The following is a 7,600-nucleotide window of genomic DNA, read 5'->3' on the forward strand; positions in this document are numbered from 1 at the left end:
GAGAAGATCTGGGAAATGATCTCCAAGGTACCAGAAAACTCATATATAGCACTGCCAAAAAAACTATAGAAAGGGAAGCCAACCACCCTCTTATGTAATCAAAGACCCTATGGATGGGACAATTTAACCGAACCCCGAGAAATTGAATTAGAGGATGGAAACATCACTTTGAAACACTACTAAACAACGGAAACAATGACCTTGAAGAGCATGTAGAATTTGATGTGGTTGGGGATGATCAGAACCTGACATAACAACACTGGAGTTAAAAAATGCTCTCAAGAGGATGAGAAATGGTAAGGCCCCTGGAGTGGATACAATACCTGCAGAGCTCCTTAAAAACATGGGGGAGGATGGAGTCATCTGGCTACTAGAGCTAATCGACATACTCCTGGAATGGGCAAATGCCACCACCTGAAGACTGGAGAAGAGATCTAATATGCCCAATCTATAAGAAAGGTGACAAGACAAATTGCAGCAATTATAGAGGAATATCCCTAATGTCACATGCTTTTAAAGTATATGAAAGAATACTTGAAACTAGATTGAGAGGATATGTTGAACCAAAGCTGGGGTGAATGGCAAAAACGGTTTTCGACCAGGAAGAGGGACAACTGATATGATTTCTCTCAAGATGATATTTGAGAAGAGTGGGAATGGACAGGGATAGATATATTGCTTTTATAGATCTAGAAAAGGCTTTTTTTAGAGTATCATGTATGAAAATATGTGATGCCCTAATAGACCCTTACTATGGAATCCCTGAGAAACTTATAAGAGCAATTTATAACACCTATCAAAACATCAGATCCAGAGTAAAAACAAATCAAGAGAATGAAGACTGGTTTGAAATAAAATCAGGTGAGTAAGACAGGGCAGCGTCCTTTCGCCACTTCTTTTTATATTGTTCTTAGATAAATGTATGAGGGAACTAGGTGAGGATGAAGCTGCAGATATGACATCAACCTTATGTATGCAGATGACAATGCAATGATAGCCCTCAGCGCAGAATCTCTCCAAGAAAACGTCAACAACTGGAACGCGATCTTAACAGCTAATGGAATGCGGATCAACAAGAATAAGACAGAGATCATGCACTTATCACGAACACCAAGTAACGTAGATGTAGAATTAGAAGGTCAGAACATTGAAACAGTGTAGACATTTCAAATAACTTAGGAGTAGAGTTTAGTGACCAAACGATTCAAAACTGGAAACAACTACCCGAATACAGAAATTCAGTAACAACCAACCTGTATCTGCTTCACCCACTAATGAAAGACAGAAATATACCTCGCAAAGTGAAAACCATAATATACCTCTCTATTTTAAGACAATATTGACTTATGGCCATGAATCATGGACATTAACATCAAGAACTAGAAGCCACTTCAAGCAGCTGAAATGAAAGCCCTAAGACTCATAAAAGGTGTGTTAACAAGACTAGATAGGCTACGAAATGAAGACATTAGAAAAGAGAAAACTGGGAGTGGAGGGGATACTAGATTTTGTGGAGAGAGGACAGCTTAGATGGTTTGGACACACCAAAAGAATGGAGGAGGAGCGATATCCTATAAGGTTTTTTGGAATGGACACCGGTGGAAGGAAGGAGACCGGTAGGAAGACCAAAAATGAGATGGCTACAAAACATAGAGAGAGAGTAGAGAGGAGAGGCTCTAGTTTGCGGGAAGTTGATGAGATGAGGCTCTATGATGATCGCCAAGAATGGAGACTGTTCCTGAAGCAGGACGACTGACAGGCCTGGAGGCCATACCTGGCGTCTGGTGAGAAAGGTGAGAAATAATAATAAAAATTATTAAAATCCAAAATCCATTATTCCTTCTACGTAGAAATAAGGACAATGTATGAAATTAAATATAATAATAATAATAATAATAATAATAATAATAATAATAATAATAATAATAATAATAATAATAATAATAATAATAATAATAATAATAATAAAATCATCACAAGTGACTTATTATTCTGAAACACGCCACAGTTGAAACCTCTCTTTTGAAAAGTCGTGATTGATTCTTCTTCAATGTAAATCATGTCAAGTTAACAATAGAAATGATGCAAATCATTCTGAGATATTAAGGAAATACATTTATATCAAATTGGTCAGACCTCTTCCACGATTTTGTTTGTAGCATAGTTGACGTCCTAATTTTAAAACGTGAGAAGGTCGATCAATTCTTAGGCAACGATTTATTTTTCTATTTGAATTTTTCCTCAATTTAGGCTATTTAAGATTTTTATGATTTTCGACTTTAGTAACTTATATTTTTTAACTCGAACAGAAACCTAGGCACTGATTTATTTATTTGAATTTTTCCTCAATTTAGACTATTTCGGATTTTTATGGTTTTCGGCTTTAATAACTTATTTTTATCGAGTCTGGGTTTAATTTGTAAATGCTTAACTCCAACAGAGAGATAGGCAACGATTTATTATTTTTATTTGAATTTTTTTCTCAATTTAGACTATTTAAGATTTTTATGATTTTCGACTTTAATAACTGTTATTTCTATCGAGTCTGATTTTGATTTATAAATCTTTAACTCCAACAGAGAGATAAGCACTGATTTATTTGAAATTTTTCTCAATGTAGACTATTTAAGATTTTTATGATTTTCGACTTTAATAACGTTATTTCTATCGAGTCTGGTTTTGATTTATAAATTTTTAACTCCAACAGAGAAATAGGCACTGATTTATTTTTTACATGAAATTTTTTTCTTAATTCAGAATATTTGAGTTTTATGACTTTCGACTTTAATAACTTATTTTTATTGAGTTTGGTTTTAATTGGTATATTTTGCATATTTTACAGCTCTGATGTGGTCAATAAATGCAAAATGTTACGCTGTTTTTTTTTTTTTTTTTTTTTCTTTTTCCATCTTATTCCTACTGAATTTCATGCGTTCAAGGTGTCCTATCCTCCTTATATATCAATACATTAAACTATCCTTCCCTTAACAAATTGCAAAGTAGACGAAAAGCCATGATGAAAACAAGAGAGAATAATATACACTAGCAAACATATGTATACAGAAATTATGTATGAAAATTCGTAAAGTAACTAAGTCTACGGGCATAAACAGCCTCGTTTCACGGGCAGAACCAGCTCCGTTTCAGGGAATCCCTTCTCACCCCCACCCCCTTGAAGGAGGTAGGATGAAACCCCATTATAAACCATCTGAGGGGTCCCCACTATAACCCTGCCAAGTTTCATGCCCATCGGACCAGCCGTTTGGCCGTGATTGAATGACAGACGGACGGACGAACAGACAGACATTACGCCCATTATGGTAAGATTCACATTTATCATTATATTAAAGAAGCAATGCGGACATTTTGTTCAGCGGATGAAAAAAAACAAAATAAAACAACTTGCGGTGTTTTCGTTCTAAAATACACACGGAGTCGTGCGGGCGGCTTCGGAATCGGCCAAATGTATCGAAACAGTTCCGAACCAGTTTCGACTCAGTGTTGACACTGCTCACAGGAAGCCCTTTGTGCTTTTACTTCTCCCTGACTGATAAAGCCCATTTCAAATACTCAAAGCTTTTTTCGGGGTGTGGGAGGGGGGAGGGGCTTTGGCAGAGAGAGAGAGAGAGAGGAGAGAGAGAGAGAGAGAGAGAGAAATGCTTGAGGGTGATGAGTGAGTGAGTGAGTGAGCGAGCCCGGACGGTCATGGGGTTAGGGTGGATAGATAGATAGGTAGGGAGGGAGGGAGAGAGGAAGAGAGGGAAAGAGGGAGGTAGGGAGGGCCTACGACAACGTCCTGGTAATGCGATTCGATTATTGAAAATTCGGGCGACGCCATGGAAGACTTTGAGGGCCTCATTTTAAAAGGCAAATTTAGTGTTTGTGTTGCGTATCAAGTCTTTTGAGTCTCGAGGAGGTGAAAGACGACGACGAAGGAGGAGGAGGAGGAGGAGGAGGAGGAGGTCTTTGTACCAGTCCAGATGTTGGGGAGTGGGTGGGGTGTGAGGAGGAAAGAGAATTCATAGAAACATCGTCAGGATTCTTAGAATCATAGTCAGAAATCGTAGAAGCATCGTCAGGATTCTTAAAAGCATAGCCAGAAATCGTTGACGTATCGTCAGGATTCTTGGAAGCATTGTTAAAACTCGTAGAAGCATAGACATAAATCGTAGCTACGTACATCGTCAGATTTCGCAGACGTTTCGTCAGAAGTCTTGGAAACATCGTCAGAAAAATCGTGGCTACGTCGTCAGAATTCGCAGAAGCCATGTCATCACCAAGTATCTTTATTTTTCTGATAATCTCTGAGACATTAATACGAATTCTGCAACCGGAAACTCTCTAGTTCTCTTCCCCAGGCACTAACAATCCTTTTCTGTACCTTTCTTGGAGGCCAAAATTCCGTTGGCATCCGCAACCTTCCTCTCCCCCCCCGTCCCCCCCCCCCCCCCCCCCTCCCCCCCCCCCCCCCCCCCCCCCCCCCCCCCCCCCCCCCCCCACCCCCCCCCCCCCCCCCACCCCCCCCCCCCCCCCCCCCCCCCCCCCCCCCCCCCTTTTTAATTAGGCGAAAATAAAAATGTGTCCACCTTAATTACAGCAAGAAATAAAGTTTTTGTTACCCAAATCTCTTCTAAACATTTACTTCCCCCCCCCCCCCCCCCCCCCCCCCCCCCCCCCCCCCCCCCCCCCCCCCCGTACATGGGGTATAATATAGCTGTGATTCGAGTAATGTGGTAGAACTAAACATCCGTTCCTAATAATAATAATAATAATAATAATAATAATAATAATAATAATAATAACAAAAGGGGCAAAGTAACAAGAAACTGAAGGGATAAAGCTACCAGATGGGAGCAACGTCAAACACATAGATGAGACTGGGTACAAATACCTGGGGAATAATGGAATGAGGGGATATAAAACACCAAAAGAGATGAAGGACACGATCTGGAAAGAATATATGCAGAGACTCAAGGCGATACTCAAGTCAAAACTCAACGCCGGAAATATGATAAAAGCCATAAACACATGGGCAGTGCCAGTAATCAGATACAGCGCAGGAAATAGTAAGGAATGGACGAAGGCAGAACTCCAACGCAGCATAGATCAGAAAACCAGGAAACATATGACAATACACAAAGCACTACACCCAAGAGCAAATACGGACAGACTATACATTACACGAAAGGAAGGAGGGAGAGGACTACTAAGTAGAGGACTGCGTCAACATCGAGAACAGAGCACTGGGCAATATCTGAAAACCAGTGAAGACGAGTGGCTAAAGAGTGCATGGGAAGAAGGACTAATAAAAGTAGACGAAGACCCAGAAATACAGAGACAGGACAATGACAAGCAGAACAGAGGGAACTGGCACAACAAACCAATGCACGGACAATACATGAGACAGACTAAAGAAACTAGCCAGCGATGACAATTGGCAATGGCTACAGAGGGGAGAGCTAAAGAAGGAAATTGAAGGAATGATAATAGCGCCACAAGATCAGGCCCTAAGAACCAGATATGTTCAAAGAACGATAGACGGAAATAACATCTCTCCCATATGTAAGAAGCAATACGAAAAATGAAACCATAAACCACATAGCAAGCGAATGTCCGGCACTTGCACAGAACCAGTACAAAAAGAGGCATGATTCAGTGGCAAAAAGCCTTCCACTGAAGCCTGTGCAAGAAACATCAGCTATCTTGCAGTAATAAGTGGTACGAGCACCAACCTGAAGGAGTGATAGAAAACGATCAGGCAAAGATCCATGCTGGGACTATGGTATCAGAACAGATATGGTGATAGGTGCAAATAGACCAGACGTGACGTTGATTGACAAAATCAAGAAGAAAGTATCACTCATTGATGTCGCAATACCATGGGACACCAGAGTTGAAGAGAAAGAGAGAGGGAAAAAAATGGATAAGTATCAAGATCTGAAAAATAGAAAATAAGAAGGATATGGGATATGCCAGTGGAAATTGCACCCATAATCATAGGAACACTAGGCACGATCCCAAGATCCCTGAAAAGGAATCTAGAAAAACTAGAAGCTGAAGTAGCTCCAGGACTCATGCAGAAGAGTGTGATCCTAGAAACGGCGCACATAGTAAGAAAAGTGATGGACTCTAAGGCGGAGGCAAGGATGCAACCCGGAACCCCACACTATAAATACCACCCAGTCGAATTGGAGGACTGTGATAGAGGGGATAATAATAATAATAATAATAATAATAATAATGGAGAATAAGCACAGTCGCGAAAATTTTGTTGTATATATATAAAATATATATATATATATATATATATATATATATATATATATATATATATATATACTATATACACCGACGACATCGAGGGATTTCTTCCACAATTTTAGTGAATCGTGTGACTACGAAATTTTCATTAATAATAATAATAATAATAATAATAATAATAATAATAATAATAATAATAATCAATTATCATTCATTTTAACTCGACATCGTGAGGAGTCACTCTTATATTTTCACTGTTTATATATTTTTTCATCCCTTGATCTCTCTCTAGAATAATCGAGAATTATGAAGATAACGACTCGAAATTTGTAAAACAATTAAGACAAATAAATGAAAGTTCCAAATTGCTACCTGTTTGACGCCTATGCACCCCTTTTCCTGACCCATCCTAAATAACGAGAGAGAGAGAGAGAGAGAGAGAGAGAGAGAGAGAGAGAGTCTTCCATTTTCCGTTTATAACTATTGCAATCATGATTATGAAAGACATCAGGCGGACAGCTCTCTCTCTCTCTCTCTCTCTCTCTCTCTCTCTCTCTCTCAGCTAGATCATTTAACCTGCCTGCCTCATTACCTCCTGAACCAATTGCTTGCCCCTCCCACTCTCTCTCTCTCTCTCTCTCTCTCTCTCCTCCTCCTCCTCCTCCATCACCACCGAAACGCAACATGAAATATCACAGCGATTTCTCGCCTCATTTAGTAATTTTTCTCTCTTTTTTTTTCCTTCTTTTATATTGTCGCAATTTCTTCTCGGTCGCAACGAGAGCGAAACGACGTTTTAATGGGATACAATAAAAATTTCATGCGATTATTTCGCTGGGGGATACTGCATGGGGAGGGGGGTGGGGGGGATACTTTAAAACGGTTGTTCCTTGAAGACGGCAAAGAAAACACTGAAAATACTTAAGTAAAATTAATGATATTTCGGATGTGGAGAGAAAAGAAGGTTCAAGGGATACAATGCACCACTTTTTAGGGGGTCAGGGGGATAAAATTCAGTGTTTATTTTGGGGGTCAGGGGGATACAATGCAGTGTTTATTTTGTGGGTCAAGGGATACAATCCAGCGCTTATTTGTGGGGTCAGTGGATACAATGCAGCACTACTTTTGGGGTGAAGGGATACAATGCAGTGCTCATTTTGTGTGTTAATAGATATAATGCAGCGCTTATTTTGAGGGTCAAGGGATACAATGTATTGCTTCTTTGGGGGATGAAGGAATACAATACAACGCTTGTTTTGGGGATGAAGGGATACAATGCAATACTTCTTTTGGCGGGTCAATGAATACAAAATATGGACCTCCTCTTTAGGGGTCATGG

This window comes from Macrobrachium nipponense, chromosome 6 (genome assembly GCF_015104395.2).
Source record: "Macrobrachium nipponense isolate FS-2020 chromosome 6, ASM1510439v2, whole genome shotgun sequence".
Classification (NCBI taxonomy): Eukaryota; Metazoa; Arthropoda; class Malacostraca; order Decapoda; family Palaemonidae; genus Macrobrachium; species Macrobrachium nipponense.